This window comes from Procambarus clarkii, chromosome 11 (assembly GCF_040958095.1).
Source record: "Procambarus clarkii isolate CNS0578487 chromosome 11, FALCON_Pclarkii_2.0, whole genome shotgun sequence".
Lineage (NCBI taxonomy): Eukaryota > Metazoa > Arthropoda > Malacostraca > Decapoda > Cambaridae > Procambarus > Procambarus clarkii.
The window spans coordinates 5,162,390-5,190,089 of NC_091160.1; the positions used below are offsets into that span (position 1 = coordinate 5,162,390).

At 46.4% G+C, this 27,700-nt stretch overlaps 1 long non-coding RNA gene across 1 annotated transcript; it reads right to left on the bottom strand.

Moving 5' to 3' along the window:
* Positions 1-178: 178 nt before the first annotated feature.
* Positions 179-27,700, bottom strand: LOC138363777 (uncharacterized). Its single transcript, XR_011228111.1, has 3 exons — positions 27,676-27,700; positions 3,189-3,338; positions 179-467 (listed from the first exon to the last, which is right to left on the bottom strand). It is a non-coding gene; the product is annotated as an uncharacterized lncRNA (long non-coding RNA).

Sequence of the window (27,700 nt, forward strand, 5' to 3'; positions counted from 1 at the left end):
CCCAGCAGCTCCAGGCGGCCACTTAACACGGCAATGAGCCCTCTGCGGAGGGATCGACAAACTTGCACCTTTATCTAGCAAATAATAAACTTTTGTATTTAAAAACTTACTACCACTATACTTAGTTGCTAATAGCCTATGAAATAAACAGACTTTCTAGAGGTTATTAACAAGGAAAATTTATGAAATCTTTATTTATACACGACTAGTGCACAAGTGCTAACATTCACAAAAGCATTAAAGATAATTCAGATATTCATCTTGGCAATCACTTCCATTTTGTCGAGAGCAGCAGTGAAGGTGTCGAAAGCCGCAGCAGCATGCGACTCGAGGCCAGTCCGAACTTCACGCCGCCGCCTCACTACTGCTTTCACCAAAGGCATGGTCGAAGAACTTTGACCGGTTTTCTAGTGGGATCGAACAACGACACGAAGAGCAGCACACCACCGAGTAGGAAGCCAGCCACACTAAAACAAGCAGGGGGATGAGTAAATTAACACATCAGCAAAGCTACATTGCTTAAAATGTTCTTACACTAAAATGGTAATAATTATCAAAAGTGTGGACGATAGTCACTTTGAACTGTTTTATAAGATAAATATGAGCATGGCAGTAGTTTAAGGCTGTGTGTAAACAGTAGGAACACATTTAGCCTGGGAAAGGGGGAAGGGGATTGATTGTAAAACATCCAAACGTACTTCACTTTTGCAGTTGTCTAGAATCTAGATCACACTAATCTGTGCATTATACATAGGGTGTATGATTTTGTAGTTAAATTAATAATTTGTAGAGTTGCGCCAATAGTGTACAGCATTTCGGCCAAACCTAAAAAGATTAATATTTTGGTAACTTATCAAGTAATCCTTAAACGTAACTAGAAATTTAACAATTTGAACTCTTGATAATGCTGAAGTAGACTACTACTTTTAGACATCATAGCTTTAAGTGAACTATCCAAGTGACAATGTTTAAGTGACCACGATAAAGCCAAAACCTGAAGCCCGATTAAGTGACCACGATAAAGCCCGAAAAACATGCCCAAATTTCTTGGCCGAAACGCTATTCATATTATTAGCTTTAGGTATTTTATGTACAAGCTCTTTATATCCTACATTATGTTTGCATCATCTATGTATGTACTTTGTCCTCAATAAAACGTTTAATTCAATTTAAAACGTGCATGAACACGCTGGCTTCCTGTCCCGACAATTGAAATAAGTTTATTGAGGTAACACACACAAAAGGGATGAGGTAGCTCAAGCTATTCTCACCCTGTTCAGTACAACGTGTTCTTACATATGTAGACACACATCAAACAAACATATTGCCGAACATTCTGGGAGATAAACATACATTTCCTCCTTTACACAAGTAGTATGGTATCAAACGTACACACAAATACTTTTATGACTTAGGTATACTGTATAGACATTTTGCAAGACAATTTAACAAAAGTTTACAGTCTTGGTGCAAAATTCTTTTCTCTCTCCAGAATATAAACCTTTCCGTTGTGACACATCCAGGCTATTTGTTCAGGAACAATCCTTCTCTGTTTCTATATACATTAATAAACTGACAATCAAGAACATAATGTGAAAGGGCGTGAGACCTTAACATACCACATAGTTTACACTTCGTGTCATTACCATGAACACCTATCCCATATTCCCACTAATATTTGTACCAAAGCCTGAGCCGCATGTGAACAGTAATTGCAAGCATTTCTCCTTTTACCATAAGTAAAATGGGTGTTTTGACTCGCATGTAGTGTTGCATGGTTTGACTTTCCTCATACATGATACCTCTCCTCGCCACTTCTGCATGTGCCTGTCCCGACAAGGATTTATTATTATTATTATTATTATTATTATTATTATTAAGAGTAAATGAAAAGTATGGGCGTCATTTGGTACACAAGTCCGATTCGACGAAGCTAGTTTTCCCCCTTAGTCCTTAGTTTAAAAATAATTATGTTGTTAGGCTAGGAAGTATTCGTTTAGGTTGCATTAGAATGTTTGTCTAGGTTTTGCTTATTTACTTAAACCACAATTGGGAGACAATTCCACAATATTGGTTCCTTTTATTTGCTTTGGATAAGTGACAAAATTTCAGGGGCTTTGAGTGACTAGTTCCAGTTCACCCCTTTAAGTAGCATTTCAGTTTGTAATTAAGAACTTTTAAAGTGAACTGCAGAAACGTTATGGATTTTGCAAGACAGTTATTTATACCCACTCTTAATAAAGAGCAAAGTTTTAATTTTTCAGAGTGCGTCAATTAAATAGCCTATGAAGTTATACTATTACAAGCTTGGTTCTGCTCAACCCTTTACGATGCCTTAACCCTATTCTTCTACAATACTGTGTAGGCTCTAACAGCTCTGAGTAGCTATTAGAGAGTAGGCTCTAGCAATCATCGTTAATGTCATCTGCAGTTTATTCATTCCTACAAACATTGTTGGCAGACAAACTAAAGCATAATTGAAGCCTTTCACAGCCTAAATGGAATGAAGATTCCGTCACTTACACTAATATAGACCACCAAAGGTCAACGTTATAAAATTGCAAATAAAAATAAATCTTAAGGATTATCATCAAATTTTAACAAATTAAAAATATACCAACAACACTTCAAGTATGTTTATTGAGACAAGAAAAAAATACATCTCAATGGGATAGAGTAGCTTAGGCTATTTCTACCCCCCCCCCCCCCCCCCCACTGCCCAACAGCACTTACTGTACTCGTGTAGACTATCAGTACTTTAAAATGCTATGTGTACATTAATAAATTACCAGAAAATTTTAACCTTCAATCACTGTGGCACAAATTGCTTCGCAATAACTTGCGATCCTCGTTTCCAATCTTTCAGAACTTCTGCTTTATATAATTTTTTACCTTTCCTTGTTACAGCAAGGGAAGATTTTAATGCTTTAACTTATTCAATATACTGTACTGACCAGCTACAAACTTGCAGGGCATTGATGCTCTGCTTCATTTACATTAATTATCCTGCCGGGAGTCAAGATTTAAAGCTGACTGCTTAATATAAAAGCTTAGCTTGGAATGTTACAAAATCTGCACATTTACCAGGTATTACTAAAATAATTTAACTTGGAAACTAGGTTATAATCTAACCTAGAAATTATTTTAATACGAGTTTCTCAGAGCCGAACAGTTAAAAAACTGCTTACCTGTACACAACGTTGCCGACTGTGGAGTCTGATCTAGCCAAGGGGACGTCTGTCCGCAACCTTTCCAACTCCACCTTCGTCTTGGTTGCTCCGTGCTCGTCAAGAGGAACACCCATACCCTAGGCATCCCCAATCACCATTAGTAGTACACTGAAAAAATTACCTTTTGAAAGTTACAGCTCAAACTGATCTACACCCAAGTTATTAGGTATTTTGAATCCTATTAAACCCCTGTATATTCTTTACAGGTTTTAAATAAAAATCATTATTATTATTGTTTCAGAGCAATCCTGGTGGGTTTGATGCTCCCTGGATACTAGTCTGGGAGATGTTGAAAGAAAAATTAAGAACTAGTGCAGACTAACGTCTGAATTTTCAGCCACATACTAAAAGCTATAAATTGAGTAATTGCTGCACAGAATAAAGGGTTTCGAATCTCCTTGGTATGGGTATCAAATATAACCCATCATAATGACAGACATTGTTCTATCTGCGGTTGGCTAGCCGCTCCCTGCCACGTCCTTACCGGGCGTGTAAAATGGTGCCGATTCCTAAGATTTCTAGGCCAGGAAACACTCCCCCCCCCCCTCACACTATTGCCTCATTACCGATTCTTCTACGATAGTGCAGCCGTTTCATTAGACCGTAAACAGACTTTCAAGCTATCAGGATCGACGAGAGACAGAAGGCATTCATTCCTGTGGATGGATGCGCTGAAAACCTTTAGATCCTAGATGTTCTTCTGGCTGAGGTCCAAGTGCTGAAATTCCTGCGCACCTTGACATTGAGGAGACTTTCGACAGCGTCCCTCATGCAGCCATCGATCGGCCCATGGAGCGCAAGGAAATCACCAAGCCCTTAGGGATATTATGTCGGGCTATGATGGCGCCTCGACAGTCATTACGAGAAATCTAAGGTAATCCCTGTGACTAAGGGAGTCAAACAGGGATTGTCCCTAGTCCCTTTCTTTTCAATTTGGCGATTGATGAGGCACTTACCAATATGAAGAAACTGAGCCTGGGGATTCGTCTGGGGGGAGTAAAAGGTGTCTGTACTAGCGTTTGCAGATGAGCTGGTCGTGGCAGCAGAGACGCCGACCAGCCTTCAGGTATCGATATGTGTGATACGTTGAGTGGCGCTGTCTTGAGGGTCAACGCGGGAAACTGCCGATCACCGAGCCTACAAATTTATGGCAAACGCAAGAATGGTATCTTCACAAACGAGGTTCCATGTCGAGGGCACAGCCATGGACTATTGGTATCACTGACGAGTACAAGTACCTTGGTATTCTTGTTGGTGACTGTCAGGGGCATCTCCTCTGTCTCACTGAGGAGGGTCTTATCACGCAGGCCCCCCTCAAACCTCAGAGGTTATACGTGCTAAAACACCACCTCGTTCATAAACGACGACCGTCTTATTCTGGGCGTGGTGTACAAAACTGAGCTAGCAAGAATCAAATGGAGGATGAGGCAAGCTATCCGTAGCTGGCTTCGTTCACCGCACGACAATAGTAGTAGGCTTCCATCAGTCTCTGGAGACCATGGAGTTGCGCTCTGGTGTCGGTCTGGTCTGAAGTGGTCTCACCAGGGCGCAAAGCCAGGGTAGGTTGATTTGGGGAAGAAGCTGTTACCCAGGCAGCAGGTCTCCCCCTCCCCCCCCCCCCTCTCCATGGCGTTGAAAGTCTCCAATGGAAAGGCACACACCAATACGATTGGTTCCAGCGCCGTCGCAGGAACTGAGTTCCGGAGATAACCTCGAAGTAGTTGAAAAAGGGCACAGGGACCTCCAACACCAGAGACCGCCGTGGACGTGGCCGGAGAAGAACCACCCCATCAAGGGTATGAACGACCCCAGCCTCTTGAAGCAGAGCCTGGGCCGCACGACCCTCGGGAGGTGGACGTTCCGATCCTGCACCTACGTGTTCCAGACAAAGATCGTCATAGCCCTCTTTCACCCGAGGCCTGCCTTTTTCAAGACCAAGAAGAAGGAAGAGTAATTATTATAATATAAATATTTAATAATTATTATAATAGTAATAATTATAATGGCTCCGTTCACCGCACAATGCAATAATATGCAGGATAAGATACCCAGTTAGGTCGAGCCTTTAAGTGCGGACAGCTGAAGAGAAGTCAGCGAGAGGAAATGCTGAAGTTGTAGAGAAAGTGCCAGGGCTTGACCTAGCTGCATGTCTTAAGTCGATGCTGAAACAACCCCACAACTGGCAAGGCTTCGAGTCGGGTCAGGAAGAGCGGCATTGGCGGTGCTTCATTCTAGGTGGTGACTGTCTTCGGTGGTGTCTTAGTTTTCTTTCTTCACCTATTTCTTCTTGCTTCGTGTTATCATTTGATGTTTATTCTTTTACTCAGCATAGTCCTGGGGACAAAGTTCGGATACCAGTGTGGATTTATCGCATACCGAGAAGATTGCGTAGTTGTCAACCATTTCACATTAGCTCCTAGAGAGTGTTCTTCATACCTTGTGTATAATATACGGCTGGTGAGAAATCTGAATTCGGGAGATCCAAATGCAGTGTTGTCACGTTGTTAATATATTTCAGTTACTGCTGGAGAATCAATCATGGTATCTTACGAGTCTGGGGTGGTGAGTGTTTCAATGTCAACAGAGGCAGTAGAATCAGAAGACAGGTGGAGGTCTGCAGGAGCAACTGATATTGGTGCCGATGCAGGTGATGTAGTCGCCGGTATAACTGGAGTAATATGTGGTTGGTCTGGAGTGGCAGTTTGCAGAGGTAATGGAGCTGTAGCAGGTTGCAGAGGGTGGGCGCCAAGCAGAGATTTGCCAGTGCAGCCACTGCCACCGCTACGTCTGCCAGTGCAGACGTAGCGGTGGCAGTGGCTGGAGCTGTAGTTGTGAAGAGTTCCTCAGAAATATTAAATGTTGGTAGACCATTATAGTATGTTTAGAATTCGTGCGAATTCCTTGCAGTTCGTGCCTACCACCATTTCAACCAGGTGAAGAGTCCGAAGATGGTACTATGATCGATGTTGGGGAACAACTGGTGTGGTGAAGGCTGGCTTGTTGATTGGCCAGAGGCTGTGGCTGTTGCGGCCGAGTCGATGATTGGTTGGCGGACTGGGAGCTAGACCCCCATTGGCTTGCAGGTTGTGCAGACGCTCTGCCTCCGACTGGAATTTCAGGGGAATTGGCGGCTTGCACGTTGAAATTTGATGGTGCACGGGGAGTGGTGTTGGTCTGCCTGGCGTCGAACATCTGTATTTCTTCACGACTTCGGGGGCACTCTGCGGCGACGGCAGTATGTTCGCCATCGCAGAGAAGGCATTGAAGATATTCGTTCATGCAATTTTTTGAAGTGTTGGTTCCCAGTGTACTTGCTGCACCGTTTGTCCCGAGATGTACAGTTCTTTGTGAAGTGATCGTTGCTAACACTTGAAGCATTGCCGAAGCCGTTAATAGTGTACTTTGGTGATTACACAGACATTGCAATTGCGTGATGCATTAAATGAACACATCCACAAGGGCCGTGACGAAGATTCGAACCTACATCTGAGAGCATCCCAGACGCTTCTTTTCTCGAATGAGCTACAACATGGTCAAAAGAATTTCAACCTGAAGTTCTACTGACCTTACTGGACCCTGCAGCCTCTCAGACAAACCAGGATTTTACAAATTTCCCCCCCCCCCCTCTGCACTCTAGCTATGTCAACAGGCCGTTATACGTCTTTCGCCATTACTTCATTACGCAAGTCACAATAGCGTGATGCATCGAATGAACAAATCCACTAGGGCCGTTATGAGGATTCGAACATGGGGGAATTTCGTAAAATCCTGGTTTGTGTCCGAGAGGCTGCAGGGTCCAGTAAGGTCAGTAGAACTTCTGGTTGAAATTCTTTTGACCATGTCGTAGCTCATTCGATAAAGGCAGCGTCGGATGCTCTCAGACGTAGGTTCGAATCATCGTCACAGCCCTTGTGGATTTGTTTCTTTGGTGATCTGTCCGGGGGGGGGGGGGTGCTAGCGATTCCAAAGCACCAGAAGCCGTTGGTAGTAGCAAAGGTAGCTTCCTTAGGCGATGTGGAGGTGACCTTCATGGTGGAGAGGTGGCCTGTCATGTATAGATTGATTGATTTAGATTAAGCCACCCAAAAGGAGGGCACGGGCATGAATAGCCCATAAGTGGAGGCCCTTTGGAGTCATTACTAGTACCAATAGCTGGTTCTTGGGATCTGTGGATGGATGGCATCTTCATGGTCGCTTGCAGTTTATGACCCGCAGGAGGCTTAGTCGCCAGGTTGCAGTTTAATGTGCTAAGCGACGCTTTATATCTGAACAGAGCAACGTCGGCAGTTTGGTACCATCAGGATCGTCGTCCTTTGAGGAATTGCATTTGTCCATCAGGGAATTTGCGGTGAAATTCTGGTATTCTTTTTTCAGTATTGTGAGATTATTGGAAGCGTTCATAGAGTGGGCGTGGACATACTTGGGGTGCGGGTATTTGTTCTGGCTGATTAACTTGTTACGTCTGTGGGCCAATTATCGTCTGGTGTGTGTTGCCATTGAGCTCACTATGTGCTGTTCTTTCCGATCAGCAAGTATTTTTGTTTTCTTAGTCGTCTTCGGTCGCAAGGCCATTCTCGTCAACGTCGGCTCTGGGGAGCCTCGGTGCTGGTTGTGGGAGTTTCGCGTGGTCCGTTGATTTTGGATGTGGTGTCTTCGTTGGCAGGGGTAGCCAGTGTGGGTGGCGTCCCTGTTACCGGACTGGTTGTGGGTACTTTTGCAGGGTCGGACACCGGGCCGGCCCCAGGTGGAGGAGCTGGGAGAAGGTCGTCTGGTACTGTCACCGTCGGAAGTCCATTTGCAGTGAGCAACCTCTTGTTGTAGTTTTAGATTTAGCTACTCAGAACGAAGTGTCCATGTAGCACGGGCTATGGTGAGCCCGTAAGGAGCTTGTTGATAATGTGGATGTAGAGGTTGATTTCGTTGCCTGCCAATTTGTCGGCAAGGTGTAGAAGCACCGGTAGGAGGGTGTTGTTGGTGGCAACTGCAGCAGCTTCCCCAGCGTTCTCGGGCAAGGCCGGGAAAGCAAACGTAGACGGTTTGGCTAGCCGAGTTGAGGTGGTGCTTGCCATCATTTTTATTTCTTCCTGATGGTGGAGACAGTTGGGTGAAACTTCAGTGTGCGGGCCATTGCAGAGTAGGCAGCGTCAGTGGGAGGATGTGCAGGCTTTGTAGTGATGCTCCTGGGCGCAAATACTGCATTTCTGCACTTACTCGGTGCACTTTTGGTGTAGTGGGAGTATCTGTAGCACTTGAAGCACTGGCGGAGTTCTGTGTATCGTTCCTTGGTCATGTGGGCAGGTGGAATCTTAATTCCGGCGCACTAAAGGCCGTGTTCTTTGACGTGGGTTGCTGCAATGACCGTGAAGGTCACTTTCAGTGTGGGTCTACGGGTGTTGGAGTTGGTGCTGATCTTGGCCACTACCGTGGTCAGCGTCAAGTTCAGGAAATTGATGCTGGCGAGGATTTCGTCGTCGCTGCGGTCAGAGATCCATGCGCTGATGTGTCTGGCAAACAGTCCTGTCCGCCAGGTGGCATCTAGGAGGAGTGAGGGTGAGGCCGACGTCTAGCAGCGTGGTCGTGGAGGAGGCGGCGAATAGTTTCTCCAGGTCATTGTCGCTGGAGAAGAGAAGGTGAACACCTCTGGTCTCCACGATGTCAGGTGGCGAGATATTTTTGATGGTAGAGACCTTTTCTAAGATCCCAGCCGTAGTGAGAATAAGGTCCTCTTGGAGGCAAACCTTGACTGTGCAACATGGTACAGGTACCATAGATGCCTCGGTCTGTGCACTATCTGTGCACGCGTGGTGGAAAAATACCAGGGGGGGGGGGGTGGTAATGTATAGGAATGAACTTTACCGTGACAGCAGTCAAGGAAAGGTGTTGTTCGTTTATGCTTGTGACGTCTTTGGCAAGCTTTCAGAAAATAGGGAGCTCACTCTCCGGACAAACACCGTCCTGGCTGCGAGGTAGTGTCATGGTGGGGTGAGGATCATGTGTGCCGCCTCAAGAGCAGAGGGGGTGGTGGGGTCGAACAGACCCTGTAATGTTGCAGCACTGTTAAACAGCAGTTTGGGGTTCTCCGTCGTTGAGGACTACGTCTAGTGGTGCAACAGGTGTTATAGTGGTGATCAGGTCCAGGATCTCTAACCGGGTAACGGTCCGGTCCCCTCTGAATCGCACCTTGATCCGGTAGATCATGGTATACATGCTTAAGTACCAGAGGGTTGCACATTACTGAAGAGGCCTCCCATCTCTTTCCGGTATAATGCACTGGTTTAGGATGGGTTCTGACCTAGAGTAAAGCGCTCTGAATGTGCACGACACGCCCGAATGCGTTCTTTTATACTGACTGGAAGGACGGTGGTCTGGGGGATGCCCGAATTTGCCTCTTCGATCCGGCTGCACAAGAACAAGCATTTCGGTAGTCTATTTGAGTTGGCTGACCCAACGGGCAAGGAAGCAGCCCTTCTACCAGCATTCCCCTCCCTGTTCGGCCCATTGTTGCCATGAGGGGGCTTGGTGGGTGGCTTCCAGAGAATGATGCTCCATGGGACAGTCCTCTGTCCTTTTGAAACCATATGCTCCTGCTGCTGTCTAAGTTTGCCGATCGCTTTTCCTTATGTTTCGTTATCTCCCGCCTCTTTCTAATTGTCATTTCCTGCCGACCTTTAGCCCGTTTTGATTATTCCTTTGGACTACTTTTTGACGCCTGGGTGATTGAGGAGGCATACTCTTGCACCCGTAGAACTATACTACCCGACGTCTAGAGCGAGAGGAAGCCTTTTAGTGTCAATCCTCCTTTCGTCACTGAACCCAATCTCGACAAACTGACGGTCCTTATTAAGGTGGCGTTTGTGGGGCGTATACTCATGATGCACCTCGGCATGATCAGCGATAGCTTCTTGTTGGGTGTCCTGCCTCTATTTGTTGCTCCATGGTGGGTATGTGGACACATTCGTGAATGAAAGTCTGACCTCTCGTCCTTATGTCAAATTCTGTTCCTCTTCTACCTTCTCGGGCTCGTGGGGTGGGCGACCAAGCCCCCCGAGTTGGACCGTGTTGGAAGACCGGGCTCTGTAGCCCCCGCTACATTGGGCCCCACCCTTGATCCTCCTCCAGCCATTCAGACTACTTCCCTCGGCTCCCCTCCCTCCCTCCGAGGTTGGGTCGAGCCCCAAGCCCCCAGTGGTGACAACCATGTCCCCTGGCACGGCTCTGTCTCTGACTACTGCGCCTTTTAACCCCCCCCCCCCTACCCCTCTCTGGGGGTTCTCAATGCCGTTCACGCCACGGCTGCGCTTGCTCGATTCCTTCCCGACTGATGCGTTACAAGCCTTGTTTGGTCACACTTTGTGGGCCAAATACTTTGATTTCCTTCCTCTTGATTCTATGTCTGACGATTTATCCCTCCATAGGCACCTTGTTGATTCAGTAGATGCCCGTTACCTTGAACCCCACCCTTCTCGGTACACGTGTTGTTGTTGCTGCTGCTCCTCAGGATGCAGCCTCCCGCTTGGTTGCCTTATCCTGCCTTGGCAAGACCCCTGTTAGGGTCTCTAAGAACGCTCGATTGAATGCCAGTGTTGGCACTATTCTCCTCCCGCCCCATGTTGCTACCGGTGTTCGGAATCTAAAGGGCTGCCACAAAGTTATTCGGCATATCCTCGAAGCCCAGGGCCATTCTGTTCTCCAGGTGGACTTTTACTCGTCCCCCTCGTGGTCGTCGCCATCAACCCCTTCAGCTTGTGAAGAATACCTTTGATGGAAGGACCCTTCCGCCCTTTATCATTCTTGCTGGTGCCAGGTGCTCCGTCCAGAGTACATTCCCTCTCCTCGGCTCTGTAGTAAGTGCTGGAGGTTTGGGCATGGAGCCCTCCACTGCTCCAATACTGTGTCTGTCCTGTGTGTGGGGACGAAGGTCACCAAGTCGGAGTGCACTTCTCCCCAGGCTCGCTGCCTCAATTGCAGTAAGGCCCACCCTACCTTCTCCTGCTCTTGTATACATTAAAAGCTTGACGCAGCCGTCCTCAACCTGAAGCACCAGGAACGTTTGTTTTTTATCGAGGCGAGGCACCAAGTTCGCCGTCTCCCCCCTTATGCTAACGTCTCTTATTCTCACGTGTTGTGCTCCTCCTCTCCGCGTCTTTCGCGTCTTTCCGGCCTTCCTCAGTCTCGCAACAGTTTCTGGGCCTTAGACCCAGACATGCCCACCGCCGCTTCCTCTGTTCTTTTGCGTTCTGTCCCAGAGGGTCCCCCTCCTGTCTGTGTCTGGTGTTCCCCTTCTTTGTACCCAGTCTGTCATGTCTCCTGTGTCTTCCTCGTTTCCCTCCAATCCTCCTTCCCTTCCTTCTCCTCCATCTCTTAACTCTCCACACCACCTGTCGGTGCGGGTTGATGTCCATCACTCTCCCATCGGCCAGTGTAAGCCTTGCTCCTCTCCTCTCTCCAGCAGGTAAGAAGGCTTCGCTTTCTTCCTCGCCCCCTACCGCTGACACTCGCTCCATCCTGTCCTGTATTGCTGGTTCCGCCCCCCTGTTCCTGCTTTGGAGGTTTCTTTGGCCCCCACTTCCCTCTCGGTTGCTACCCTTGCGTAGGTGCACTCCCTGGTTTATGCGCCTCCTGCTGCTGTCCTTCACCCTCGGTTCCCTTCCCTCCTTTTCTCCAGACCCTGCTCGTCCGCCCCTGGTCGGTCCTCCAGCTCCCTTCCCTCTTCCTCTACTCAGTTTACCCATGCCCCGTAACCCTGACCCTGATCCTGCGCTTCTTTAATGTGCTGTGTTCCCTTTTCACCTTTGTTTCTTCATTGTTCTCTGTTGCTGTCCTTTCTCTTCTTGTCGATGTCTATTCTTCAGTGGAACATTCGTGGTTATTACGCCAATTTCCTTTAACTCCAACTTCTGCTTTCACGATTTTCGCTCCTTTGTGTGTCTCCAGGAGCCGATGCTCGATGCTCGTCCTGGTCGCTTTCGTGGCTATTCCTTTCTCTTTCCCCCCCCCCCCCTTCCCTTAGCTGTTGCTGGAGCTCCTAACTCTTCTGCTCTCTTGATTAACTCTGATGTTCCCTTTGTCCCCTTACTTTTTCCTTCGCCTCTCCATTGTTCTGCTGCTCTAATCTTTGTGACGAAATTGGACACTTTCATCTATCTCCCCCCCCCCCCCCAGTGTTTCACTTTCTCTTCCCGATCTTAAACACCTACTCTACTTCTTGCTGGAGCCTGTGCTCCTGCTGGGTGATTTCAATTGTCGACATACCCTTTGGGGTGGTGATCTGACAGACACCCGAGGTTGCCTTCTCTAACCATTCATCCTCCTCGTCTGTCTTCTGAATTCTGGTGAGCCCACTCATTTAGACACTGACTAGCACCCTTTCCTGTATTGATCTTCCTCTGCTCGTCTTCCCTTTACTTAGATTTTGAGTGGAGGGTTTTTGATGCCCTCCATGGTAGTGACCATTTTCCCATCCTTGTTTCCTTTTTTCTTTTCACCTTCCCCTTTCCTTCCCTAGGTGGCAGTCTGCCGAGGCTGATTGGCTCCTCCTTACCCTCCGTGCTACTATCTCCAACCTCTCCATTCTGCCTCCCCCTCGTGCCCTCCTCTTTCATGACACCGTCTTCGACACTGCCCTCCGCTCTATTCCTCGCTCTTCCTTTTGGGTAACGCGGAAGTGAATTCCCTGGTAAAATGTCGACTGTGCTCGACATCATCCGACATTAGCCGGACCATCCGTACGGCTAAACGTGCATGTCGGATGTCTTATGTCTCCATGTCCGAAACTCCTCTACTGCTGATCTGGAAGCGTATCCACAAGATAGTGGCCAAGTTCGTTCCCAATGTCTCACCAGTCCTTCACCTCTGTGGTACTCTTGTCAGACCCGTTGCAGGTTGCGACTTAATTGGGTTCCCACTTTTCGTCTGTTAGTTCTGGTTCTCTTCTTCAATCCTGCCTCCTTCGTAGGTCTCTTCTTGAATCTCGTCCTTTGAATTTCTGTACCCATCTTAACCTTCCTATAACGATCCCTTCTGAGCTTCAGTCTGCCCCTGGCCCTCTGCAGTTCTATGGCGGCAGGCTCCGATGGCATTCATTACGAGATGCTTCGACATTTCCCTCCGTGCTCGTCTCAGTATTTACCGAGTCTGTTTAATCGGGTCTGGGAGTCTTCGTCAGTCCGAGGACTGGCTCGAAACCGTTGTCCTTCCTGTTTGGAAACCAGGGTCTCTGGGATCATCCCCTAAGGACTTCCGCCCTATTGCCCTCACGAGTTGTGTCTGCAAACTCCCTGAACCAGGTTAACGTTCGTCTGATGTGGTTCTTAGAGCACTACCACCACCACTTCCCTTCTCAATTTGGTTTTCGCAAGTGCTGCAGCACAACGGATGTCCTGATGAACTTGGAGGTCTATATTCGTACTGCTTTTGCTGCGAAGACCTCTGTTGCCATCCTTTTTGACCTGGAAAAGAGTCATGACTACCTGGCGCTATCATTCTGTCCCAACTTCATTCTTTTGGCCTTCGTGGGAATCGACCTCTTCTTCCAGAGTTTCCTCTCTCGTCGTTCCTTTCGAGTGAGGCTTGGTACTACTCTGCCCCTTTTAGGCAATATGAGGGTGTGCCCCAATGTAGTGTTTTAAAGTACTGCTGTTGTTGCTCTCAATGGTCTTCCTTCTTCCCTTCCTTCTGGCGTCTTCTCCGCACTATGTAGAGAATCTTACCTTGCCGTCAGAGGTGATGATTCGCCTCTCCTTCAATGGCGGCTTCAACTTGTGATTGATGCCGTAGGCCACCGATCACGGCTCCAGGTTCTCTCCGTCTAAGACTTTTGCTATGACTTACTCGAAAGCGTGTCATTCTCCGTCCCTCTGTCACTTTATGGTCATCCCCTTGTTTACAAGGATTACGCTAAGCTTCTGGGGTTAATCTTTGACACTCTTTTGTCTTGGTCGGCCCATCTCTCTCACCTCCACGCTTAATGCTCTAAGGCCCTTTCCCTCAAGGTTTTGTCCCATACTTCTTGGGGGGGGGGGGGCATACAGGCGTCTTTACTTTCCTCACTCGTCCTGTCTAAACTAATATGGTTGCCCTGCTTGTTAGTCCGCTGCTGCTTCTCTTCGCCTTTTTGATGTTTTGCACCATACTGGGTTGTGCCTCAGCTCTGGTGCCTTTTGTTTGACTCCCGCCCTCAGCTTGTATGTTGACATTGGCTTCCTATCTCTTCAGGACTGCTATGATCACTACCGTCTTCGCGCTCTGGCGCTGTCCTTGCAACATGCTTCCTCTCGCCTCTGTCGTGCCTTTACTTTAATCCCTCCTGTAGTTCTTGTTCCTCTTCATCACCTCCCTCTTTCTGTCCAGCTATCTCGCTTACAGGACTTTCCATTCGTCTCATTTCTCCTCGTATTGTTCCCTCCTTGCCCCTGTGGAGGGTCGCCCTTCCGAAGTTTTGTACATCGTTGATCCACGTTGCTAAGTCTTTAACTCCTATGGTTCTGAAGCGCCTTTTTCTTGAGCACTTTTCTTCACACTCCCGCTCCATTTTCATCTTCACCGATGGGTGCAAGTCTGCGGACGATATGGGCTACTCCTTACTGCCCTTGTGTGTGTCGCCTCCCTTCCGAGACTAGCATCTTCACAGCGGAACTTTATGCTATTCTCTCTGCTCTCCGTCTCCTGCTTTCTCGTTGTCTATCCTCGTTTGTGATTGTAGTCGACTCAGTGCCCTCGTGGCTCTAGGGTCCTTTAATCCTGTCCATCCGGTAGTCGTCGAGATTCAACATTGACCGTTTCTTATCTCTAGTAAACTTATATCCGTAGAGTTTTGCTGGGTTCCCAGCCATATTGGTGTTTCTTTAAAAGAGCGTGTGGATGCTGCCACTAGAGTCGCTATCTGCTCTTGTCCCATTTCCCGTAAAGGTATTCCTTTTTCCGAATTTTACCTTGTTATTCATTCCTCCATCCTTGCCCATTGGCAGGATTGTTGGTAACAAACTACGTATTCTTAAGCATTGTGTCCCCATGGCCTTTCTCCTGTCACCATAAACCGGTGGTTGGAAACGGCTCTAGCTAGGCTGCGTCATGGCCATCTCGCTTAACTCGTGGACACTTAATGGAGATTTGAAATCTGTTTCGTGAAAGCCCTGACCTTGACATTCCATATATCAAATGTGGGTCCAAGAGCACAGTAACGAAAGTTGATAATGATCACCCCTGGACATGGGTGGTCTTACCCTTGTGCCCCTAATAACCATGAAACTAGGGCGAGTTAACTCTGGCTAATGAGTCGTACATCTTGGGGTACCACTTTCCCCATGGCTATTCTGGAAATGGATGGCCTGACCGAACCTGTGAGAGGATAAGCTATGGCTGGAGGGACGTGTGCATGGTCCTTTTACTCTACTGGGGACTTTACTAGTGCAAGCCAGGCATGCCACCCTCGTGATATTCTTTTCCATGTGTGCATGCCAAGCAAGGTGATCATCTCTTCTACATGTCTGAAAACCCAACGCCATTTACTAATACAAACACTATGCAGGTAATATTGCTGCTTTTGTATATATAAATTCACTCATTGAAGACGTGGCACAGTGGAATTTTTCGTCAATAAAAACCGAGATCATTGCCACAGCGCTATAAATTCACCAGCTATTCTGTTGGGAATTACTTAATACAGCAATCTTTGGACTCGAGTCAAATGAGATGTACTTGAGATGAGATGATAATATTTGTCAGTACCAAAATAGTAAATGTGACCTGTCTACCACTTGTTGACATCTGGACAAGAGCCAGGGCGTCAGTTGTGGAAGTGGTCAGCCATTATTGCTGACGCAAGTAGCAGAAGCAAAACACCTTAGAATTCTCCCTTGGACAGCTGTGTCACAGGAGTAAAGTACTTAAGATATCAACAGACAACTATGTCTACTATAAGGAAAATATTACCCAAAACCCGTTTATGTTTTTTTACATTCCTAGCCAGTTATGTTAGGTAGATATAGGGCAAACAGTTTTCGCGCTTGCGGCGTTCTGAAAAAAAAACATCATCCCTGGGCTTTCGGCGTTTCGCACGCCTAAGCGGGAAGGCCGAAAAGTATATACTCTTTTGAATGTCCTGACACTAATTGTAGGCGTACGTATTTGAATTTGGTATCACTGAAATTGCAATAAAATTCTCTACACGGACATATGCACATAGATTCAATGTCGTAGCCCACCCAAAACAGTGGGGAAAGTGGCCGAAGTGTTACCCGCGGTGGCATATCGGTGAAACCCGCTTTGAAAAGTGTATATTCAATTCACTGTCCTGACATTATTTTTCGATGTATTTCATTTTTGTTCCAATGTGTTCGCAATAGAATGTTCTGTAAGAACATAAGTATAAAAGGTCACATAAGAATGCGTTCGACCGGCAACATATAAAAACTACGTCGATTATACTCGTCGTGTCAATAATACAATTGTCTTACCACGATGATTCACTGTTACGCCGTTCTCTTTAATAACCTGTTCGGCTATTAGAGAAAACGTAAATTTCATGGCAAACATTTGTAAACTATCCCCAAGTTGATCGAATAATAAATGGATTTTATACAAATATTTTTTCTTGTGACTCGCGAGCGCGGCACGCGAGCGTAGTCAGTAGGAAAATTGGTGATGACACTTGTCACCAAAGAGCGAAAGTGTTTAATAACACAGGCAATTATTCCTTGGTCCTTATCTAACTAATAATATTTCCTCTGATATTGCTGTCATACATATACACACATACATGCACATACATACAATATGTACACACACATTATACACACATTATATATATTATATGTGAGAAAGCTACATGAACGTGCAAGCCATAGATCACTAAGAACTCTGACCCGGCCAGGATTCGAACCCATGCCGTCCAGGATCACCCCTAAACACACACAGTACCATGACCACCGCACCAATGATCATCTTTCATTAGACGATCATTGGTGCAGTGGTCACATACTATGTACGTTTAAGGGTGATCCAGGACGGCATGGGTTCGAATCCTGGTCGGGTCAAAGAGTTCTTGGTGAGATATATAATATATATATATATATATTTATATATATAAATATTATATATATAATATTATATATATAATATTATATATATAATATTATATATATAATATTATATATAATATTATATATATAATATTATATATATATATATATATTATATATATATATATAATTCCTGCTTTATAGCAAGTGTCCTTTGACAGGAACAATTTAAGAGGAAGCAAGAATTAATCCTAGTAAACCAGTATATGGGGCTGATGCTAACCTCAACGAGGATTATTTTGTCATCATCCTTGTTTATACCTGGTGGACCAGGCCTACCGTACAATAAGGTAAGACCTTACAATTTTCATTATTTATATATGTAGATTAATACTTTAGTTTTATTAGCTGCATATATAAATTTAATATAACCCCCTCCCCCCCTAATGTGCAAGGAGTCGATTTGTGAGAATATTGCAAAAATAGTCAGGTAAACAGCATACAAATGGCTACTGAAAGATAAATTAGCGTAAATATAAGCACTAAATATCAAATAATTAAATATAAATCTCACAGGTCGGTTTACCACACTACAGAATATTATTTGGCATGCCTGCGATTTTGTGTTATTGGATATTTTAATATTTCTAATGTATTGTTTATGTCTCCACTATTTTGATGTACCATCTATTGTAACATACATGTTTAGTTGTTTTTTAGGGTTACTGCTGAGGGGCCTATGCGACCCATGCCTTGTAGCTGGGCCGCTGGACCCCAAAGCCAGAGCAACACCCTTAACCCCCCCCCCCCCCCCCCCCACCCCCCCCCCCCGCCACCACCAAAGTGTCAAGAGTTAGGGGACAAAAAATACACCTCCCAATCCTGAGCACTAAGTGCAAACTGAACAGGAACTGCGGTATAATCTCCCACACTACATTACCGCAAGCTTAGTTATCAGACCCGTTGGCATGAGGTACCTGGAGCTTTGCAATACTTTATTTACTTTGTCAATAATGATATCCTCAATGCAACCAGAGTTTGCCAGTGCAGACTACTGATCACATGCCTTTGCATGACTAACCATCTTGTGTGATGGGGATTTTTAGCATCACATAGCTAGTTTTTTGATATGCTGTACTCCCTTCATATAGTCTAGGGCAGCTGCACAAATGCAGTTGTACCTAAGTGTGTTAAGAAAAAGTGGTGTGCACACCATTGGATCTGAAGGACCTTCCACAGATCATGAGGCAGGCCTGAGTGAGTGAGGTGAGTGAGGTGAGTGAGGTGAGTGAGGTGAGTGAGGTGAGTGTGGTGTGTGCGGTGTGTGCGGTGTGCGCGGTGTGCGCGGTGTGCGCGTGTGCGCGGTGTGCGTGTGTGTGTGTGTGTGTGTGCGCGCGCGCGCGCGCGCGCGTGTGCGTGTGCGTGTGCGTGTGTGTGCGTGTGCGTGTGCGTGTGTGCGCGTGTGCGTGCGTGCGTGCGCGTGCGTGCGCGCGCGCCGTCTTTCGGACACTTGCAGGCCTCCGGGGTCCCTACCCTCAGCCGTGGGACCGATTGCACCATTGCAGATTCGTACCCCATGTCATGGCGATCCTGGACAGCTTTGGTCAAGTATTTGACCACCGTCAAAGCAGCTTACTGGCCATGATTTCATGAAGACTGACAAAAACTGCCTTTTCATATGGGTCGTCCTTTTAACAGATCAGAATGCCATACGACTCTGGACAATACCTGCTACCTTACAACAAGCCATCAACTTTAAAACTGTGCTAGATAAACTCACCGGTTCTGACTATTCTGCAAACCTTTCATAGTAACATTCAGAACTCCCAAAAAACTGAGGAATAATGCTGGATTTACACTAAACTCCAATATATGCAACTTTGCTTCACGAGACTTAATTTCTAAGTTTTCATGCAACTCCTTACTTCACCTCTACTGGCATTTCGCCAATGGGAAAGAGTCTTAACAATTTGGGATTTTTCCTTTAGATTTTAAACAGGGCTTATCGATGAATCGACTGAGCTATGACAGGGTTAAAAAGGCAGTGTCTGGGATGCTACCGGACGCAGGTTCGAATCCTCGTCACGGCCCTTGTGGATTTGTTCATTTGATGCATCACGTTAGTTTGATCTGTGTGTAGTGTTTATGGATACTTTAGGCACCACATTCGTAACCTTTTGAGGACTGTCTCGCTAATGTCCTTTTTTTACTAGTATGCTAAATTCGTCTGGACATTTGAAACTTTAAAAGCTTTCAAATTTAATTAATCTTGACTACCCTGTCTTAAGGGTCTCATACTTTAATGTTCTAAATCCAATAGTGTGTTTTGCATCAGCAATGCCTATACTGCTGTCCCAATGTGACCAAGAAAACTTTTCCCCACGTCTTATTTCACCTAAAAGCTAAAAAGGTGTCTTACTTTCTAGGTGAAATAGGTAACTAAAAAAATGTGTTCTACAAATCAAGGGCCCCAGAATGTGGAATGACTTTCCCAATCATGTCAAGCTGGTCGAGAGGTACAAGCCTTTAAGATAAAGTACTACCTAATAAACTATGTAACCTACCTTACCCCCTAAATGTCAACCCATTGTCTTGCTATTTTCAACAATGCTGTTTATTGACCAATTTGTAAAATTGCCGATTTCTGCCATAAACCCCCCCCCCCCCCCCCCTGCCGCCCCTTTGTATTACTTTTTTTTCAACAATTTTTATTTTAATCTCTTTACCATTAAGTTTTAGTCCTTTTGTGTTTACCCCCTCCCCCCTCTCCACACCTTGCCCTAAACGTTATGGGGTATTAGTGGCTTTAGGTATTATATGTACTAGCGCTATCTATAAATCCAACTGTTTTGTAACTCTTCCAAGTATGTACTTTCACCTGAATAAAAGATGAAATTATATCAACATTACGTGAATCAAAAAATGCATAGGGTCAATGAAAGTGCTACTGGAGCTTTTGGCTTAAGGGCAACTACAGCACACTGCCGTATGTACCCCGCCATGCCGATACGTCATAAAATACGCTAAATTCAGGAAAATGAGAGTTCCATGTTGGCAGAAATTCGGCTGTACCTCGGCGGGAAGACTAGAGCAGGCGCTTTGCTACAGCCTGGCATCTGCCGGGGCGGTGAGATCCAAACCCGCAAAGAACCTACCGGAAGACTATCACTATCACAGAACTCTTCTGCGCGCTCGTCACGCTAACCGACGTTAGCTCTCGACCAGTTAAGAGCTAATTGACGTTAGCTCCAACGTAACTGGGGGTTGCAACCTTTTTGGACCCGGTATTTGTTCGTGGTGAAGCCCTTAGGCCAGGTCCTAGACCTGTGTGTAGCCAAGGTCTTTGACCTGGCCTACATACTGACCTTCGCTGAGCTTATGGATTCGCAGCGATTGGCACAAACACAGACTATCTGCAGATAGTGAGTCACAATGGCTCACTGTCTTGATGAACTACACTAGCCCTACACCCATGGATACTATTGATTGCATCACTACTTTCTTCAATACCACTGGAACACCTGCCACTAATCTTATCAAACATGTCAATACCAACAGCATCAAATTCCTCATTGCCTCTGAAGACATGCTCTAAATGCTCTGCAGAAGGCCATTTTCATATTCTGCTCTGCCCACACCCTAAAATGCACTAATTGCCATGGTGCTCATTCAGCAGTTGATAAATCTTGCCCCATGGAGAAAAACTCCAAACTCTTCGTACTAACCAACCTCGCACTCATGCACACCCTCACTTTTCCTCAACCTCCCCTAACCCATCCCATTACCAAACAGCATCAGCCAACTATATTCATGCCAGAGTCAATGTTACCCCTCACTACCATCACCAACCCTACTACTGCACAATTTTTTTTTTTTTTTTTTGGGGGGGGAGGGGGAATATATACAAGAGTTGTTACATTCTTGTTAAGAGTACTAGTGGCTGTACGTTTTGGGCAGGTCCCTGGAATACGGTCCCCGCCACGAAGAATCTTTTTTTACAACCAAGTACAAATTTTACTGTTGAGTTAAACAAAGGCTACAGTTAAGGATTTGCGCCCAGTAAATCCTTCCGGCCTGGATATGAATCCATGACAAAGCGCTCGCGGAATGCCAGGCGAGTGTCTTACCACTACACTACGGAGAAACTCTGTCCTCTCCACCTCTCTTCCCTCACCCACCACCACCTTATTCTCCTCTTCAAAACCTTTCATATGAAAGTCACTGCCTGTGTACAAGCTGCTTACCTGAAAGCCAAGGATCGTGACTTTGCTGACTATCTTCCTATCTTTCTCACAATGGTCTTCCTAGTATCTCTGTCCCTCCTCCTCGGATCTTGCTCTGCTCCATTCTCTCCTACAGTTCTCGCCAAAAAACACCACAACTTCAGCTGAGGAAAATACCATACTTCCCCCAGAACCTCCAACTAACCCAATCCTGACACAGAAAACGGAACCACTGACCAGACTGCAGACCCGTACTTGAAGTTGCTCGCCCACAGCGACCTTTTGTGATAGTTGGCAGGGCGCATTACACTAGGTCAGCCCCACTCATCCTAAACATACCTTAGAGAAGATGGCTGGCCTCCGAATAATTAGCATTGTCGGGTACAGCACTAGCAAGCTAAAGTCACTGCACAAAAGATCGCAGGAAAGTAATCAAGACAGATCACAAGCCTGCCCACCGTCACTGCGACCCATCAAGGGGTGGCAATGCGCCATAAACGCATCAAAGTCTAGACTAACCCCGTCGACGACATTGTATTAAAGATCAACCTCCTAAAGATCCCCAAGACATCGCAGTTACACCCATCGATATCGGCTGAGACTTTGTACTTTTTACGAATCAATGCTTGATTCTGACATTTATCACTATAAAGCATTTATGTTCATATATTCTTTCCTCAGTTACTGGGAGATTAACATAGAACAAATGGACAGTTAAATGTAGCATGCTGTAGTGTGCTTTTATAAGATATTTTTGTGTAATGCTATTGCATGTATGTTCATTGGAGGGGGGGGGGATGATAACCATATATGGCTGTTCCAATGATGCGTGCAGAGTACCCAATAGAGCGTCACCGATTTGGTCCTATAATTCAGTTTTCTTGTGTGTACATTTCTTTTAATTACACCTTATTAGTGTTAAATGTATATTAGTGTATTTACAAATATGTTCATAAGTATTACTCTCAGACAGCAGAGTATCTAGAGATTGTGTGTTCCTTAGTTGATAATGTGTAGACCCACAATAGACCTCAACAACTAACCCCTCGCAACAAACCCCAACCCTAAGGCCAGCTTAGGTGCTGAACTCCTAGCATTTGCCCATATCACATTTCCAAACAACCGGTGAAGCTGCTGGCCCAGCAAACACAAATGGTATAGAAAACGTTCATCTATCCCTTCCCATAGGTGTAGGAATGACTTGCATTGAGAATGGTGCAGGAGAGCCTTTGAGAAACTTTTAATCCAAAAATCCAAACACACAGGTTTTATTATAATGTTTTTCTACAACTATTTTGTTCCTAATGTATTACAAATAGTTTCTACATGTTTAAATATAAAATTTGTTTTTTTTGTAAAATTCATTAATAAATTGTGAATGATATTTAATGGCTGAATGAAACCTTCAAAATACATTAAGTTATTCTATGATCAGAAAAAAAGTTTCCCAAATTTTCTAAAATCGCTCTTTTTAACAATTTGACTCCTTATGCATTCCACTAAACACTAATATCATGTTTAAAAATAAAATTTATGTATTATTCCCTAAAATAATTTATATAAATTGTAAATGTAGCTGGAAAGTGGTGTGAAAGAATCTGAAAACGTTTTGTTATCTTATATATTGGCGTGTTCTTATTAACTATGTCTCAAGTGCACAGTTTATCAAACAAGATGATTAACATTCGTCAACCCTTAAAATCTTACATGTTATCTTGCCGGTGCAAAATGGGGAATCTTTAAGAACAGTATCTGTGTGACAAATGGCGTTTTCCCTAACTCAAACAATGTAGGGTTTATTATTCTACACATTTCTAATGACTCTTAGATGTTTACATTCTCTGAAGTATAGTTGTCAAGTTTGTATCCATCACTCTCACCACAGATTCTTAAACTCCCTGCATGTTCAACTATAATTGTTTCCATTCTGAATCTCCATGCATTTGTATCAAAAATGAAACCAATGTGGTTTCCTTCAGCAGCCAGCACATTTGCTCATTCATTCCACATATTCCAACATGGTAGGGGATTCACAGAAATTTGACTATTCACATGTTATCTATTATATGAATGCATTTCCATTATATAAGACAAATACACGAGTTTTATGATAAATTTGTTTTTCTGTGACATAACATTGGTATGCTTTTTTCTTTAAACCCCATACTGAACTAAATCACGAGAGTATATATTGGCTGTGGAGGGGCAGTGGGGGGTGGTGGTGGGGCAGTGGGGGATGGTGGAGGGGCAGTGGGGGATGGTGGAGGGGCAGTGGGGGAGGGGCAGTGGGGGATGGTGGAGGGGCAGTGTGGGGTGGTGGAGGGGCAGTGTGGGGTGGTGGAGGGGCAGTGTGGGGTGGTGGAGGGGCAGTGTGGGGTGGTGGAGGGGCAGTGTGGGGTGGTGGAGGGGCAGTGTGGGGTGGTGGAGGGGCAGAGTGGTGGTGGAGGGGCAGTGTGGGGTGGTGGAGGGGCAGAGTGGGGTGGTGGAGGGGCAGAGTGGGGTGGTGGAGGGGCAGAGTGGGGTGGTGGAGGGGCAGAGTGGGGTGGTGGAGGGGCAGAGTGGGGTGGTGGAGGGGCAGAGTGGGGTGGTGGAGGGGCAGAGTGGGGTGGTGGAGGGGCAGAGTGGGGTGGTGGAGGGGCAGAGTGGGGTGGTGGAGGGGCAGAGTGGGGTGGTGGAGGGGCAGTGTGTGGGTGGTGGAGGGGCAGTGTGGGGTGGTGGAGGGGCAGAGTGGGGTGGTGGAGGGGCAGAGTGGGGTGGTGGAGGGGCAGAGTGGGGTGGTGGAGGGGCAGAGTGGGGTGGTGGAGGGGTAGTGTGGGGTGGTGGAGGGGCAGAGTGGGATGATGGAGGGTAAGGGATGAGGAGGGCGGTTTAGTCAGGACCTTAACGGTCGTCACGATGGGTGACCGTGTCCGTACGCTCGCGAGAGCTTTCAAATTATGAAAAAATGTTGTAAATATAAAAAAATGTAAATATGCAGCAAGGAAATAAGACATGTCAATGCATTAATATTATTATGGGTTTAAAAACTAAAAATTAGATGGAAATATTTCTGAATTCAATTCTATAATGTTGAGGAATAGTTTGAGATTTCAAACACTGCCACTATCCCAAGAGGCCCCTGCAGTCTGCCATTAGGCCTTGTCCTGTGAACACGTGGTCGCTGGTGCTACACCACACGCCTCTACGCCAGGCTGCTACACCACACGCCTCTACGCCAGGCCGCTACACCACACCAGGCTACAGCACCACACCAGGTTACAGCACCACACCAGGGTACTACACCACACCAGGCTATTACACCACACCAGGCTACTACACCACACCAGGCTACTACACCACACCAGGCTACTACACCACACCAGGCTACTACACCACACCAGGCTACTACACCACACCAGGCTACTACACCACACCACCATCAGCCACCACTATACCAGCTACTACACACCACACCACTATACCAGGCTACAGCACCACACCAGGCTACAGCACCACACCAGGCTACAGCACCACACCAGGCTACACACCACACCAGGCTACACACCACACACGCCACTATACCAGGGTACTACACCACACCACTATACCAGGCTACTACCTGTTCCACTGCATAGTGACCCCAGGCAAGAACGTGGGATCAGACCACATCCCTGTGGTCACCACCCTCCAAGCTACCCCCCTTCTGGTTATCTTGAGGTTATCTTGAGATGATTTCGGGGCTTTAGTGTCCCTGCGGCCCGGTCCTCGACCAGGCCTCCCCCCAGGAAGCAGCCCGTGACAGCTGACTAACACCCAGGTACCTATTTTACTGCTAGGTAACAGGGGCATAGGGTGAAAAAACTTTGCATATTGTTTCTCGCCGGCGCCTGGGATCGAACCCAGGACCACAGGATCACAAGTCCAGTGTGCTGTCGCTCGGCCGACCGGCTCCCCTCCACCACCACCACCTCCGGTGGTGGTTTGTGGCACCTCCCAGGCCCAGACTGGAAACCATGCGAGCCCGGGATATGACACCTTCCTCGCTGACGACCCCATCATTGAGTTCGAAAACCTCCCAACCCAAACAATAGACCAAGCAATAAACACCATCCACAACCGCATCCAGCTCGCAACCGAGGCCACCTATGAAAGATCCACCACAAGCACTTACACCAATATAAACCGACCTGAGAAATCAGAGGTAAAAATGAACGAGTACCAACGGGCCTGCCAAAGCCACTACCAAACTGGCCAGCCACCAGCGTTAGCCCTACAAAACTCTGAAGAGAAACCATAGACCTAACGCTGACTCATAAGGGCCATATTTGGGGGAACCCTTGTGAGGCAGGCCAACCAGTACAAAAGGGAGCCGGGAGCCTTCTGGCGTAAGATCTGACAGTTCTTGGGATCGGTTAACCCCAGCCTCACTCACCTCGTACACATTCCTTGATGATGACGAGGAACTGGAAAATAGAAGACCCATAAGAGGAGGCTGACCTCATGGAGGCAGTGTGGAAAAAAGACACTCACGGCCGTAAAGAGCAGAATCTTCAACAACTTTCACTTCAACCGTGTCAACCAATGGACAACAGTAAACACCGCCTCCCTACTCGCACCCCCTTGATAGACCCGACAACCCTCTAACAAGACCCATAGCAATGGTAGAGATGAGAGGAGTCATTAAAAGCATCCGAGATATGGCCCCAGGACCATCGGGATCAAAGCACAGCAAATCAAACTCCTACCAGGCAATCTTCTGCAATCCCTACTCAACTTATTCAACGCCATGCTGACATCTGGTCACATTCCCGTACCTTTCAAGTCGGCCAAGATGATATTCATTCCCAAACCCAAGAAAAACCCTCACCAGCCTGACAACTACTGTCCAATCTCCCTCTTAGACACAATAGGCAAGTGCTTTGAAAAAATCATGTCCAACCGACTTAATTACTATAGGTAGTATAACAACCTCTTAACAGAAAAACAGTCTCTTTCGAGCACAAAGGTCAACCCAGCACGCAATAAACATTTACGATGCTGTAAGCTCAATTTGCCAGCAATCAGGTAGCCCTGATTGCGACGAGAGACGTGCACAAGGCCTTCGTGCCCATGGCATGATGGTCTGGTGTACAAATTAGCAGACTTACCAGCCCAAAACTGGACCCCTCAGGCTGATGAGAAATTTCCTAAAGAACACACGTTACTCCCAGATTCAAGGCGAAAGCGGCAGCAGCCTTCACCCCAACAGCTGGAGTCCCAAGGGTCGTGCCCAAGCCCAGTCTCTTCAACATTTTTGTAAATGACCTGCCCCAACCACAGTATAGGGACACCATTATCATCCAATTTGCAGACGATGTAACACACGTAATAACATCTAACCCAAGCAGCCAAACATGCAACTAATCCGTAAGGCGAACGTACAACTAGCCAGGACTGCTAACTGGGAAAGAAAATGGATGATCACCACTAACCCAGACAAGATCCAATATGCACTGTCGGCTGTATGGCCTACACAATCTAAAATGAGGGGGGGGGGGAGATAAAGATCAGGGGTGAACCCATAACCATCTCAAACCCCAACAGTGCTTGGATACAACTTCAAGCTACTCAACTCCGTCCAGTACGTCTCCCAGAAGGCAGCGATGGCCCGGGGTTCCCTGTCGAGACTATTCCACTTCAGGCAAGCCCCACCCCACATCAAGCTCCACCTGTACAGAATGATCACAAGGCCTAGTCTGGAGTACCTTTATGTTCCCTGAACCTTACCGACAAAACCAACATGCTGAAGATCCAACGGGTCCAAATTAAAGCACTTCGCTTTGCGGAGGGCCTGTCGTTAATGGACGGGATAAGAAGACCAAATCCATGAGAGACAACATAATACCAATGGACACCAGGCTCAGCTACCTGACCAGAAGGCAGTTGTACCGCATGAAGCACATGTGCGCCCCAGATACCAAAGAACCCCACGAAGCAGTAAACAACAACAGTGACAACGAGAACCTTGAACCACCATACACAACTAGAAGAATCACACTCCAACAAAAGGTGATCAGACACATCCGTGATCAGGCCTTTCCGAGACCTCAAATACTAAGTGGTCTGCCAGACGACCCAGATGAGTGGCCCATCCCGGAGCCGATCTATACCTAATGAATTAAATTTATATATAAATATAAAAAATATATAAACAAAAAACCTTTGTGCTACCAGAAGTGTAACTACCCTGATGTTGCTAAGATTAATCTTC